The 16,117-nt window shown below is 38.6% G+C and overlaps 1 protein-coding gene across 2 annotated transcripts in view; it reads right to left on the bottom strand.

Moving 5' to 3' along the window:
* CD36 (CD36 molecule) overlaps positions 1 to 16,117 on the bottom strand; it is an 81,426-nt gene that overhangs the window by 41,039 nt on the left and 24,270 nt on the right. Inside the window, exon 1 of one of the 2 annotated variants that reach the window (XM_059170956.1) lies at positions 3,461 to 3,556. The exons of the other annotated variant lie outside the window; for it this stretch is intronic. The gene's annotated coding sequence lies outside the window, so the exon portion shown is untranslated. Of the gene's footprint in view, positions 1 to 3,460; positions 3,557 to 16,117 lie in introns of those variants that run through there. 2 annotated transcript variants of the gene reach the window in all.

The raw sequence follows: 16,117 nt of genomic DNA, 5'->3' as shown, positions 1-16,117 counted from the left end.
CTCAGTAGGCTGTTTCTGACTATTGATTTGGGCTCAGGTCATGATCTCAGGATCATGACATCGAGCCCCACATCAGGCTTCATACTGGGCTTGGAGCCTGCTTCAAATTCTCTCTCCCCTCTCCTTCCCTCCCTCCCCCTTAAAAAGAAATAGCAAGGATGGTCAGAAATAAGAAGTTACTAGACTGTCTGTTCATACCACAAATATTCAATGGTTTGAGATGCAGAGCATCTGCTTTGACAGTCAACGGACCAGAGTTTGAATTTGGAGTTCATCACTTCCTAAAGTATGTGCCTTATTGCTACTACTTTGCCTCTCTTGGTTACAGTAGAAATACTGCCTTTTCAGAACTGTTGTAAAGATGAAGTTGATAATACTAAGGATTTAGCACAGAGCCTAACATAGAGTGTTTAATCAACTATGGTGATCATTGGCTATTAATCAAATGTTTATGTTGGGGAATTTATTAAAGTAATATGGACAAATAAGAAATATTGAAAATTATAAAAATGTATAAAATGAGAAGTTTTGATCCCCAATTTAGTTATGTTCTCCTCAACTGCCTTAGCTTTATGAATTTTAAATTTACATACATATGTATACGGAATACTACACATACCAAATCATACTTTCTGCAACTGACTCTTCTCAAACTATATGCCTTGGAGATATCCTATTTTGGATAGAGTTATTGTTCTCTTTTTCCATTATTGAAAAATATCCCATAGTGAAGGATGTATTGTCTTTGAAATAACTAATCTCTTTTTTAATGGATATTTTCTTTTATTGGCAGTTCTATGATCTTACCAAAAAAAGCTAAAATTCATATACAGTTAAAAAAATTTTTTTAATTTATTTATTTGACAGACAGAGATCACAAGTAGGCAGGCAGAGAGAGAGAGAGAAAGAGAGAGAGAGAGAGAGAGAGGAGGAAGCAGACTCCCTGCTGAGCAGAGAGCCGGATGCGGGGCTCGATCCCAGGACCCTGGGATCCTGACCTGACCCGAAGGCAGAGGCTTTAAGCCACTGAGCCACCCAGGTGCCCCCAGTTTTAAAATTTTTTGAGTGCATAAAAAATGAATTCTGGAACACTGAAAAGAAAATAAAATGAAAAAAAAATTTTTTTTTTTAGTACAGCTGACACACAATGTTAGTTTCAGGTGTACAGGATGGTGATTCAACAGCTCTGTGTTGTGCCATGCTTCCAGGTGTCGCTCTCACCTGTCACCTACAACATTATTAGAATATCATTGTATGCATATATAGTTTTGTTTCCATGTTCTAGGACACCAGTAAACAGCAGTGAGTGAAATTTCTAGGTCAAAAGTGTGTACTTTTTTTTGCAGGAGTAGGGAGTAGAGTTTTACCAGATTTCTGTTTATACATCTACACCACAACGTGTGAGACTACCTGTCTACAAACACACTCATTCTGGTTTATACTGAATTTTGAGTTTTTAACAAGTACTTTTTTATTGGTAAATATTCAAACGAATGAAGTTGAACCTATTTTCTTAGGTATATTAGCCATTTCTATTCTAAAATATTTGTGAGGGGTGCCTGGGTGGCTTAGTCAGTTGAGTGTCTGATTCTTGGTGTCTGCTCAGGTCCTGATGTCTCAGGGTTGTGAGACCTAGCCTGGCATGGGTTCCATGCTCAGGAGCAAGTCTGCTTGGGATTCTTTCTCTCCCTCTCTCTCTGTCCCTCCTATGCTCGTGCACACACGCTGTCTCTAAAACCAATAAATCTCTAAAGTATTTGTGATTCTATTCTGGTCCATCTTTCTTCTATGAATTTGTTTGTCCTTTCCTTGTTAATTACTAAGGAACTAGCCAGTCTTTTGACATTTGACAGTTTTTAAAAAATTTTGATAATATTTAACTTCATTTTTTGTCTAATTTTATACTACTAAAGTTTAAAGTTTTTATGCCATTAACTTTCACAGTAATTTCCTTTAACATATTGTGTCATACTTTGAAAGACTCTCTTCATTTCAAAAATATTAAAAGTAATCATTCTTTTAGTATTTGTAGGGTTTAAATAAAATCATTTGTAACAATATTTTTGGATAAGCTGATTCATGGAATTTAACGCTATGAAGTAAAAGAGGAAGAAGAAAGGGAATTGAGTAACAAATATTGCAACATATTTGAGAAGCAGATGATGTACACAGTGTGAGGACTCTAAAAGAGGGGTCACATGGCCTGGATTCTGATCACTGCTTATTAACAACAACAAGATTTGTGGACTCTGTAACACACAGTCATTGTAATTCTGATTTCCATTCATCACAAAGGGGATAATCATACAGAATTCACCTACACCCTCAGGCAGAAAGATCAAATCAGGTATTAGGTTTAAACCTAATATAAATCTGTATGCAGCTTCTACTAGGAGATGGAATTTTTTAGGTGTTTGGCTTTTTTGCTTGTTTGTTTTTGTTTTTGTTTTTTTACAGGCCAGGAAATGAAAAATCATCTTAGTATGATAGAAGAATCTTAGTATAATATACAATGCAATTTTAGTTGCATGGGTATGCAAAGACCTACTAATTATGATGATGACATAAGGGAGCTCAGACACACTGGAGGCTTGTTGAACTAAGTCTTTCACCTGTGTTACCTCAAGGACCTGCAATACCACCTCCCTGTGCCTTTAGATAACTGAGGTCACAAAGCTGGTGTGCGTCAAAGCCCGGATTAAAACCCAGATAGACTGAATGAAGAGCCTATACTCTTTTCTGAAAGAAAACAAGAATGAAAAGTTCTTAATCAATACCTAAATTTACATATACCCTGACACATTTGTACACATTGAACAACAATTTTTAAAAAACTGATGTTACCTTTAGAAGAAAATGATTTCTAACCACAACAGAGAATGAACAGTAAATGTGTAGTCTGTAAGTGGTTACTAAGTGAATTATTTTGAAATTAAATAAATCCTCCTAAAGGCCTGTAAATGATTTCAGAACATTAGCTGCCAATGTCAAACCATAAGTAAAATTTATCACTTTAATCTTTGGGGATAACTAATCATAACATATACACATATGTATACATATTTATGCATATGTATATACACACATAGACATATATATAATAGATATAATACATCTATTATTTTCAATTGCTACCTTGCTTATTTGTGAAAGCATCAAACCAATGGCATGTTTTACCTGCTTTCTATGGTGAGAAAGGACTTCACATGCAGGAATAAAAATAAATGAATATAGATGCACATAATTAAGACATAACAGTATAATGTCATGCCAGTCAAAGCTTGAGAAACTAAAACAGAGGCTTCTAAGATGGCCTTAGAAGAGAATTTCAAGGACACCATTAAAGGTAAAATGCAGAATGTCAGGGTAATTAAAGTTCAGATTTAAACCATGTAATCTAATGACTGGAAACACAGGATTAAAGCAAAGACACTACATTAAAATGAGAAAGTAAACTTACCCATATATTTAATAGAAGCCATGGTAGGAGCTGTGTGGAAAAGAGATTGAAGAGAGAACACCTCTGTATATGTGGCCAGTGCTCTGTGGGCAGGGCCAAATCAATATGTAAATTTCACAGGCCATCTAATAATGTTGACAGACCTAGTCTTTACTTCAACAGTTTGCTAAGCTGACTCAGCTCGGGAAAGGGGAAGAAAATAAGGCAATATTTAAATGATACTAAGAAACATAAGGAAAAGGTATGATCAGCGTAGTTGTCAGAGGAATTTGTGCTCATGCACTAAATGGAAAATTATTAGGGGTAAAAACAAAAATATTCAGGTGAAAGGATAACTAGGTCTGAAAACACGGCATGGGGAAATAGTAGGAAAGAAAGCACAATAATCAATAAGGAAAACAAGCCATTAACAAATGCCAAATTAGAAAAGGTTGAGGAAAAAAATATATAACACCTATTATTTTGAAATTTCACAGGATAAATATTTTAAAAAATGACTGAGCTAAAGAGGAAGCACATTTGATTCCTAAGAAACGGGGCGCCTATGGGGCGCCTGGGTGGCTCAGTGGGTTAAAGCCTCTGCCTTCGGCTCAGGTCATGATCCCAGGGTCCTGGGATCGAGCCCCACATCGGGCTCTCTGCTCAGCGGGGAGCCTGCTTCCCCTTCTCTCTCTCTCCGCCTGCCTCTCTGCCTACTTGTGATCTCTCTCTGTCAAATAAATAAATAAAATCTTAAAAAAAAATAAATGTAATCTGACTATACAGATAGCCCCTGAAGTGGGGTCTTAAAAATGAAATAAAATAAAGAAGGCTTAGCAAAATCCAGTTATGTTTGTGTTAGCTCATGGCTTGATCAAAATGAGGTACTTTCAAACGCTAAAGATATCAGGGAAACCATCAGGGAAAATTGAAGAGTGTGGCAAAGGCATAACAAAAAAATTTACACAAAGAAATCAGCTGAATAATGAGAATCAAAGTGATTTTGTTCCGTTTCGTAGACATACTAACCACCTTAATTGTATGGACATCCATGCCACTGGACAATCTGTTACCTTAAGTTCAAAGATACACAACTCTTGGACATCAGATTCCTGTAAGAGTTAAATGCACATGCATGTGCACACCATGCACACACGCATGCACATGTATGCACACACTTTTCCAGGGACATAGAAGCATACCTAATTAGGTCTCTTTAAAGATGAAAAGAAGTTTCTAAGATGCAGGTTATACAACAACAATTTATTTTTAAAAATCACCACACAGGAAAAAATACACTCCTGTAGCCTTTCTTTTTCTGTTTGTCTGAAGTGGAAGAGTTTTACACTACAAAGAATCACTTGGCACAAAGCCTACATTTGAGTGACACAGCCGCCTCTCCTAGAAGGTTTAAGGGAGCATAAAACAGTCTATCAGTCCTAGAGTGAAATCAAATCATCAGCGTCATTCAGGCTGGTTCTTAGTGGGCTTAAAGGAAGGGTTTGCTCTTGGGCAAGCCTGAGTTTCCTGCCTTCAAAGAGACCCACAAGTTTAGGTTAGAGTGCTACGTTTCCAATGAGCTCCTTGGGAGAACTTGAAATATATTCTTAAGATTTCCAAGAATCCACTGGATTCAAGATGGGAACATCTTACACTAGAGGTAGTTTTCAGTTTGAATAAAGCCTCGTACAGTAGTAAGAAAACAACAACAAAAACACTGAAAATATACACATGCACACACAGACTGTTTATATAAATATATATGATAAAGTTTCCAGAAGCAAATATTTACCTGGAAATGTTATGAATCATTTAGCTCACGTCTTTTAAATATTTCAACAGGCATATTCCAGATACCATAAACATAAGAACCTAGATGGAATAAAAAGTAATACACTACCACTCTGTGACACAGACAGATAGGTGAATTCAGGATAATTCTAAAATATCAAAACCCTGAAACTGGCCTCCATGTGTCTCTGTGATCACAAGGTTATCTGCTCATGGCTCATTAGAGGTAGAGTAAAACCTTCCCCTCTGTAATCTCTGCACTTTGATTCTGAATCATAAAGAAGTTTGACTTGCCTATGAAACTGAATTTTGGCTGTGACATTTCAGTAGCAGCAGCGTTAAAGCCTGCTCTGTGGGGCACCTGGGTGGCTCAGTCCCTTAAGCACCTGCCTTCTGCTAGGCTCATGATCCCAGGGGCCTGGGATAGAGCCCGCATTGGGCTCCTTCTCCCTCTTCTCCCACTCCTGCTCTCTCTCCCTATCTGTCTCTCTCTCAAATAAAATCTTAAAAAAAAAAAAAAAAAAAAAAAAAGAGAGAAAAGAAAAAAAAAAGCTTACGTTGCACTTTGGGGCATTGAGAGTAAAACTGATCAAGGAAATCACCTGGAGGTAACTGTACTGGGGAGGTTTAGGTGGATTTAGGCAGCATCTGCCCCGTCTCTCTGCACAAGTCTCTGTCCTCGTCCTAGCTCTGCAACAAGCAACCCAGGACCCAAAACATGTTTCTCATGACCATCCCTTTCAGATTCCTGACGGTCATTCTTCTCTTTTGTTCTGAGGGTGTGATTCAAGTAAACAGCAGCGGCTTGTAGAGTATGAATTGCTACAGAATGTCAGCCTCGCCTGACTCAGTCCTGCTGGTTTTGTTCTGCTTCATGACCTCCTCTCTCCTCAGGGACTGCTGGGACCCAACTGTTTTCCTGGCCGTGGGGGCCTGAGGTCTGTCTGTTGTGGTATGCAGGCAGGCAAACTGTCCCCCTCCACCATGCCTCCAGCTCATGGGTAAGGAGACAATTGTGAACTGGAGTGCTTCTGTTCTCTGAGGGCGTTTCACTGGACTCTGTGAGGCTCTTCTGTTAACAGCACAGTGCTTTCCTGTTCCGAGTGAATGCGGAGAATATGATTGTTTTCCCAAGCCACAGATACGAGGCTCGGAGCAGCATCCTCCATGTATTCCAAGGGCTAAAAACCATTTCCTGGATATGATCCAAGAATGAGGCTAAGCCGGTTTTTCCTCTCATTTCCTACAACTCCTCAGGGAAAACTGGGTCATCATGGTAGGCTGGAGGAAAGGCAGCCACCTCGGGTAATACTGGGAGCTGAAGGGAGTCCATGAAAGCACGGAAACCATACCATTTCATGAACTAACTCATTTCAAAAATAGAAACCATGAAAATATTTCCTACGTTATAAAGAGGCATGTCCCCAAATATTGTTTTTATAATAAGTCTCAGCATAGATTTCTACCTTTCATAAGCTTCTCTTTTAATTTTTCCTTCTTTTCCTTGGTCACCCTACATGTATTTGTCCTGGTTGGTTTCTATGCACCTATTGGGTATTTCGTTTTTATTTTTCTAGTATTTTGTCAAAAGGGTCCATGATTTTGGTTATATAAATTTGGAGTTGCATCCAAAATTACTTTGCGCAGTTGCATTTACAGAAGCATGGCTATCCTTAAATCCGCGGAAATCATGTATTCATTTGACCCTTCACTCTTTTTACAAACAGGTGCACATTATCCACTTAACAGATATTTCTGTTTTGAAAGGCATCCAGCCTCCAAATGGGAATTCAATATACCAAATGTTATCAGAAAATACTTTTGCCTAAACTTTGCCTTATTTTGTCACTTGTTCTTTTAACCTCCTATTTACCGCCCTGTGAAGTATAAAATATTTAAATTATTCAAACCATGAAACTAAAAAAAATGAAGATTAAATTATACTTATACTATTTACTAGTAGACTTTCTCTGGCTCATGTCAGCTAGGTTAGGGGAAAAATACTGTCTGATTTTCTTTTTAAGTCTTTTGGTGCAAATTTATCACTTGGGAAACTTTCTTTCTAGAATAGTCTACCATTGTTTAGGTCACTCTTTCAATCTTCCTCTGATCCTAGGGGAATAAAATTAAAACTGAGAATAATTTTTTTTTTTAAGTCCAGTACACAAGTGTTAAGACGTGTTTTGGGAAACTGGCTTTGATTTTTAAAGATGAAACATAATGAATAAATCTGACTAAATTCAGCCATTTTAACTGACTAAATCATGATCTGTAAGGGATATTTCATTATGCTTGAGAACTTCCCAGAGGAAAGACAGACAGTAACATTTCTTCAGGAGCTTCACACCCTCAGATCCTTAGTTCCTCCCGTGTAGGAAGGAGAAGCTTGTGACATGGAAGCCATGAGTAGCTGACTCAGCTTTTAGAGATGCCCTTAAATATTAAGTTCAGAAGGAAAATTTAAAAACCGCTCCCTGTTTTTATTTATAAAGGTTTTGATTCTAGAGACTCTCCTCTAAAAATACAAATGTTCCATTTAATACTTTCCTTTAATTAAATGGAGAGTGTTACCAGAACATACATTTTCCCTCAGGACTCAAAAAGACATTGGTCAACATTGCACAACATGGGTGGGAATCACTCTTTCTACTATTATTTCTCCCCATCCCCATCCTCAATGTAGAAGAATAAGGAAACACATGCATGCTGCTGGAGAACTTCTCAAAATCTCAAGGAAAGTCAGTCCAAGTCAAAGACAACACCCCAAGAAAGGGAAGTACAGAAAAAGTTAAGGAGAAAGAACTAGCAAGTTTGATCCAACTATGCATAAAGAGTACTAACTGGAGTTTTCAGTTATGTGGACAGCCAAAAATCCCTGGGTTGATTCAGCTAGCTTGTAACCCAAACTTTGGGTTACAAGACCCAGTCTATGTAAAATGTGGACCTCAGGTCACATATATTTCAAGCAACTAAAATATCTAACCAAAGTTCTGGTTCATTAAGTGTGGTCAAGAAATAGGACTTAACCAGGAGGCCTTTAAAAAAAAAAAAAAGGTAAGAAATATGGTTTTCTACACTACATGCTACAGAGATATTAATATTAAGCACATATAAAATACCATGTGATTATATTTTCTTCTATGTATCTCCAGAACTCCTTTGTGTTATACTCACAAAAGGTGTTATAAAAAGCTCAATTCATCATTTGTTTGTTTATTCATGACTTGCAAGGGAGTCCGTCACCATAGAGCTCCCTATAATGTACTTACTGGGAACTATGTCAGTAGTGTTTATCATTATATCCCAGATTTTAAAACAGTGGCTGCCACATAATAGGTGTTCAAATAGGCATTGAATAGATACTGAAAGGCCTATAGGAGAGGTACCGCAGCATAGATAAAAAAGAGACATGGGTATGTTGAATACTTTAGTAGAAGAGGGGTTACCAGGTTATCTGACATCAAGTTTAAAAGGACTGCTTATCTTTTTCACAGCAAAGGAAACAGTCAACACAACCAAAGGACAACTGACAGAATAGGAGAAGATATTCGCAAATGACATATCAGATAAAGGGCTAGTATACAAAATCTATAAAAGCTTATCAAACTCAACACTCAAAGAACAAATAATCCAACCAAGAAACGGGCAGAAGACATGAACAGACATTTCTACAGAGAAGATATCCAAAGGCCAACAGACACATGAAAAAGTGTTCAATATCACTTGGCATCAGGGAAATAAGAATCAAAACCACAGTGAGATACCACCTCACACCAGTCAGAACGACTCAAATAAACCAGTGAGGAAACAACAGATGTTGGCGAGGATGCGGAGAAAGGGGAACCCTCCCATACTGTTGGTGGGAATGCAAGCTGGTGTAGCCACTCTGGAAAACGGTATGGAAGTTCCTCCAAAAGTTGAAAATAGAGCTCCCTATGACCCAGCAATTGCACTATGGGGTATTTACCCTAAAGGTACAAATGTAGTGATCCGAAGGGGTACGTGCACCCCAATGTTTATAGCAGCAATGACCACAATAGCCAAACTATGGAAAAGAACCTAGATGTCCATCAACAGATGAATGGATAAAGGTGTGGTATATATGTACAACAGAATACTATGCAGCCATTAAAAACCCCTGAAATCTTGCCATTTGCAATGACATGGATGAAACTAGAGGGTATGATGCTAAGCCAAAGCCAAATAAATCAATCAGAGAAAGACAATTATCATATATATCTGAGTAGACTCTGAGAGGAAGGGTGGGGTGGTTGTAGGGGTTAAAGAGGGAAAAAATGAAACAGGATGGGACTGGGGAGGGAGACAAACTATAAGAGACTCTTAATCTCAGGAAACAAACATTGTTGCTGGAGGGTGGGGGGTTAGGGATAGGGTGGCTGGGTGATGGACACTGGGGAGGGTATGTGCTATGGTGAATGCTGTGAATTGTTGATTCAAGACTATTGATTCACAGACCTGTACCCCGGAAGCAAATAATACGTTACATGTTAATTAAAACAAAAAAGACTTCTTGTTTTCCAGGTATGTGTGTGTATATGTAGGTATGTGTGTGTGTATATATATATATATATATATATTTTTTTTTTTTTTCCCAGTAAGACACCAGGCATGAAATCAAACAAAGTACAGTTGGGATCTGCTTTCAGCAAAAATCTGCACATATTGTACCAACAGTCTGATTGTTCCACATGAGACGATGTCCTTATGAAGGGCTTTACTTCTATCAGTTCACAGATATTTACGGAGAACTGCAATACAAGGATGAAGGACATGGTCCTATATAATAAGATCTTTGCAAGTGTTTTAAATGAATCTAATATACCAATTATGTTTATCGGTCCACAGCAAGGAAGAGACATTTATTTATTAAAATGAAGATCTCTACAGTCGTCTGAGAGTTTCACTTGTTTGGGTATCCAACTCTTGATTGGGCTCGGTCATGATCTCGGGGTCAAGGGACTGAGCCCTGTGATGAGCTCTGCACTTAGTGGGAAGTCTGCTTCTCTCCCTCTTTTCTCCACCTATGTTCCGCCCCCACCTGTGTGTGCACATACGCACTCTCTAAAATAAATCTTTAAAAAAAAATGAAGATTTCCAAATATTGTTTTAAAGATTTATTTATTTATTTATTTATTTATTTGACAGGCAGAGATCACAAGTAGGCAGAGAGGCAGGCAGAGAGAGAGGAAGGGAAGCAGGCTCCCTGCTGAGCAGAGAGCCTGACAGGGGGCTCAATCCCAGGACCCTGGGATCATGACCTGAGCCAAAGGCAGAGGCTTTAACCCACTGAGCCACGCAGGTGTCCCTGATTTCCAAATTTGTTAAAAAACATGATTCAATATTTGATGTAGACCATAATAAGTGTTTTTTTAAAAAAATATTTTATTTATTTATTTGACAGAGATCACAAGTAAGCAGAGAGGCAAGCAGAGAGAAAAAGGGGGAAGCAAGCTCCCCGCTGAGCAGAGAGCCTGATGCGGAGCTCCATCCCAGGTCCCTGGGATCATGACCTGAGCCGAAGGCAGAGGCTTAACCCACTGAGCCACCCAGGTGCCCCAGGGTGTTATATTATTTTGCCTATTAGAATTTTTTCCAAGTTTTCCAAATATTATACTCTACCATCTAACTTTTTACATGCCAATCTATCTTTTTCAAACTAATTTAGGTAATCCTTTGCTAATAGTTTGACTCCTCTGGGTTGTCTAGAAGACTTGTTCTGGACTGCTCACTTATTTTGTTACGAAACAGTGGGCCTTTATCTGACTTCAAAATGCACCTTTGGCAAGAGAGTTAGTATGGTGCAGTCATTGGAGCCTTAAACAGGCACCCCTGGGAAGTGGCTTTTCTGTTCTGAGAGCAGTTGGTTCAAGAAAAATGACCTAAGTTCTGTCTTTGTACTTCTTTCCATCCATGAGATGAGACATATTATCATTAAGTTGGGCATCAGCCAGCTGAAAAAGACATGCTGGAGGATCCAACACACTGATCAGTTTCAGAATTCTGTCGAAATGAACAAAGTACAAAGAACAAATTGGAAATATCACCAAATGTATCCTTCCTTGTCCCATGAAAACCTGAGCCACACTGATTTTTTTTTGTTTGCTCTCAGGAGAACCTTTAATGCAATGAACTCTTAAATATCAAAACAAAATGCATAAATGCCAAAACCCAGGAGAGAAGGACGGCAGGTAGAACCTGGTAGCATTCTTTCCTCAGGAGAGGCTGCAGGCTCCAGCTCTGCTAGGGACTGGAATAAACACGGGGAAGTTGGGATCAACAGGGAGAGGAGAGGGATACGGCGCCCACCTATGGAGAGGTGCAGAGATTACAGTCAAATAGAGCATGAATATACAAAAAGTATGAAAAGATGTCATTAAAATCTGAAACCATGTCTAAAAGCAGAAAAGACAAAATAGTTGCAAAGGTACTACGGGGAGCAAACATTCAAAGTGAGGATGAGAGTAGGTCTCTAAGGTCTTTTCCATTATTGCAAAAATGTGCTTTCCAAATAAATTATCTAATACATTTGTGTGTCAGATGACATGGCATATCACTTAAAGCACAAGATTTAAAAAGAAAAAATTGTGTAAAACACATTTACTATATGCAAATAAAGAGTTAATATAAAATGAAAATGTTTAGCATAACATACATAGATATATTTACAGATCATTTGCATGGAGCGATTAATCTAAGTCAAATTTACAGAACCTTTTTATTATCACATAGATTAAATACTTTACTAGTCCTGCTTTGTCATGCTTTCAATTTAATGAAAATCATTTGTATAAAAGCAAGGTAGGCAATGGACTAATAACCAACACACATAATATGCTAGAAATAACAAAAATTTTCATGTAGTTTCTACCCATTATAAACTATAGGTCGCTATTTTGAAATCTGGTAGTCTGTGATTTTATTTTTAGTTTGACTGTATAAATAATAGAAAGTACTGTTACAACAGAGGACCTGATCTGAATAGTCTTACCAGCGAAGTACGGAGACGTGGCAACGCGCCAGCTATGTTGGCTCTGCATTCACTGATAAACTGGGTTACCATAGCAAGCCCATAGTCACTCAGTCTCTAAGCAACCTAAGACTCCGCAGACTTCAGATACTTAGGAATTCACTGATCTTTCATCATCCTTAAGGGAGAAATACGAAAACCCGTGGTATCAAATTTAGTGCGGGATTCCCTGATGACCCAGTAGACCTCCTATAAAATGCTCCTGTGTTGACACCCATTTAACTTATTAAAGAATAGTATTTGATTATATATATATATATATATACATGTGTGTATATATATATGTGTATATATATAGAATACATATACGTATGTATGTATATGGGATTGATGATCAGAGTGTTAAGTGGGTGATATCAGGTACAAATATTCATTCAACAAATATTTGTTTGCCCAACCCGTACTTGGTACTGATCATTTTCTGTACCTGGTATCATCCACTTAACACTCTGATCATATATGTGTGTGTGTGTGTATATATATATATATATATATATACATATACATACATATTCAAACTGTCTAAAGACAAAGTCATCTGCATAATGCTGGCATTTACAAAATCCTGACCCTTTAGTAGAAAAACTATATCTGTTTAGTTGCATTACCTCACAGCACATCATTTCAATTTTTTGTTTGTTTTCTAATGGCTTACATTTAGGTAACATATGTAATGGGCTGTAATCTGGTACCAAAATGTTTAGTTACAGCATGTCCAGAATGCTTCAGTAATATTAACCACGCAGATGTCAAACAGAATTGTATAGGTCTGAGGTACAAGCAAGGTCACAAATGATTCTTTGAATGAGGTTCTATTAGCATTTCCTGTCCCTAGCTCTGTCAAACACTCTCTCTCCTTGGTCCCCTTGTCTTCACACAATACCCACAGATGTGAACTGAAAGCTGTCTTATAATTCACAAGGTTTACTTTCCAACTATTTAAGATCATTTAAGTTAAGGGATACAGATATCATTTGTTCCCACAGAACACTGTATCACAATGCAGGTCAAAATAAAATGCCATGACTAGAAATGGTTGTATGCGACCAGTAAAATGGCTATGTCTGAAATCTGCAAAAATGTTACCAAATTCTAGTATCTGATCTTTGATGCCTCCTATCATCATTCCATGTGGCTGGTTCTTACCATCAGAAACAGTGTAGGAATGATGTGCAACCCGAAAACTGCTTTTCATGGAATGGCTAATTTTTTAATGTTAATTCCTGTATCTTCTTAGCCTTTGAATCAAAGATTTGGTAATCACAATATGATGACCAAGTTCTCTCACCTGAGTATAAAAAAAACAAAGTTGCAAAGTTACCTCTCAAACAAGTCACAGGAGCCAGCTGTCCACTCGAGTCACACCAGGAAATGTCCGCAGGACAAACTCCACCTGTGACCTCTAGGGATTACTGCTGACTCTAAGTGTGGAAGAGAGCCGCTGCTTCCTCCGAGACTGGGAAGAGAACACTCTGCCTTACAATCTTAATACCGGTGAGTTCAAAACTTGCGTAATGATATTGTAACTGCTTCTTCACGTAAGAAATGACCCTCTCCAACAGTCTTCCTGGGTATAGGTATTCTTAAAGAGTAAAAGACAACAGAGCATGAATTTGCCCTTCAGTAGGTTATTGCTCTATTAAGATATTCCTCCGTTGCTGTGTGTGTATAAGCACTTGTACATTGGAGGGTCTGAAGACTTTCAAATATCTTTGAAGACCCTCTTATCACTTAGTAACGTACTTCTCACTGACAAGATCACAGCCAAGTTACTCCACCTGACCAACTCTTTCCATTTTCTTTTACTTTCTATAACTTCTTATCTAAAAGCTTTGGTTAGGCTGCCTGTAGGTGCAGGTCTCACTCACTCACTGAGAGAAGAGAAAAAATACAAGTAGAGCTTACAGTGGACAAGAAGAAAGCAACGATCAGATTAACATAGAGATCTGAGTGTTGCAGGCACTGGTCTTGAGTCCTACGTTGTTAAGCTAGAAAACTTCACAGTGATTACATAAGCGTAGTTACCAGTTCGAAGTCCGGTGGAAAAACCCAGGGCCGCCAATATTAACTCACTTGCAAGATGCTGGTTGGAAGACAACGGAATTAACACTGATAACTGTGGTTGAGTCTGGCCCAAGTTCAGGGTCAAGTCCCTGCTGTACATCAGTCAGCCCCACCTCCAAGTATCCAAGAATGGCTGTGGAATTTTGAGTGACACTCCACTTAGGCAGTGGGATTCCTAAGCCACAGTAAACCCTGCCGCCAGTGTTTACCAACCTCCCCAGCAAGAGAGTGAGCTGCTCCTCACTCTGGTTCTTTCCCTTAAAAAAAGAAAGAGAGAGAGAGAGAGAAAAACAATTACTCTGTGACGTTTAAAAGAACACAGAAGCAGGTCCCTCTCCAGGGATCTCCCTACTTACTTTCTCAAGGCAACTCCCTAGACTCTTTTCATCCTGTGACTTTGTTACAGGACTCTGCAGTCCTCCTAGGAACCATACAACAACATGCATGCTTGTCTTTAGGATAAGAAACAAAGCATTGATGACTATTCTAGTTTGTGAAAGCTGGAGAGAAGAGGTTTCTGGTGCAGGGCCTCACAAAATGAGCAAATTCAGGTCTACAAGAATCATGACATTCTTTGGCCATAAAAGAGAACCAGGATAGCAGTATTTGGTGGGCATATTATTATACACGCAACTCATTAGAATAAAAAATTGAAACAAAGACACTCCAACACCAAATCAAACCAATATGGTATATGCTAAATTGGACAAAATGAAAGCTGATTTTCCCCACATCATTTAGGCAATAGTTCCCTGGGGACGACTGTTGATGACATGAGTCCTTATCCATACACGTGCTCCATAAAGATTTATCATGTGGCCATGAGGTGCCCAGAAGTCCGTCCCAAAAAGGAAGAAAGCATGACTCCTATTGTGAGGTTTTCTGTAAAGTACTTCAAATACTTCTATAGGTACTTCAAATACTTCTATAGGAAAACAGCCCACGAGCACTAAGCATTTTTAAGCTACCCTCTCAAAACGGGCTGCTATCCTGGCTACGAATGCTCATCGTCAAGCTATTTAGCATGTAACCAAAGTCTATAATTTTGTTATCTTTATCTCCTAAAATCAGAAAATGTCCCTAAATAATGTCCACTGAAAATCGTAAGGTTTTCAGTGATGAAGTGAAAGATTTAGGAGTTGGCTAGACATATGGCTAACTCCCTCCTCTTACATTGTAGGCTCTTTATACCCACCAAGCCTGGTTGCATAAGGCTCAGCTGAGAAATGACCCATTGTCTAGCTTTTGATTTGGGGGTATTCCTGGTTATCTGCCTGGGACTGGGTGGTTAGCTGAATTCCATTGTGAGCATGTTACGCATATGCCTCCGACTCATCCATGTAAGACGTACTGGGCCTACGGAGAGCGAAGGGTTCCCGGAGCATGAGCACCAGGTTGAGTTCCTGCTTGTTACTCATCTGTTTCAGTCAGAAGTCCATCTGAGAGAGCTTTCCCTTTGTCTATTGTGGGCAGGAGATCTGAGCTCTCCCTGCTGTTATTTATTGAAGGCTACCACTATTTACTAAAATAACCTGGTAATAGTGGATGCTCAAATTGGCTTGGATCCTTGAGCAACACCTACCTGCAAGGAGCTCTCATTCTAAGGATATAGCTCACACACAAAGGGAAATTCTACATAAATCTTCTAGGGTAGAAGACCACAGAGTTTCCTGGGTTCCCAGAACATCCACATGTATTCAGATATAAATAGCTGTGACTCTTCGTTCAAAGACCTTTCGCCCACTTCTGCGTATGACACATTTCTTCTCTCTGTT

The sequence above is a fragment of the Mustela lutreola genome, chromosome 4 (genome assembly GCF_030435805.1).
Source record: "Mustela lutreola isolate mMusLut2 chromosome 4, mMusLut2.pri, whole genome shotgun sequence".
Classification (NCBI taxonomy): Eukaryota; Metazoa; Chordata; class Mammalia; order Carnivora; family Mustelidae; genus Mustela; species Mustela lutreola.
This window is presented reverse-complemented; position numbering and strand designations above follow the sequence as displayed.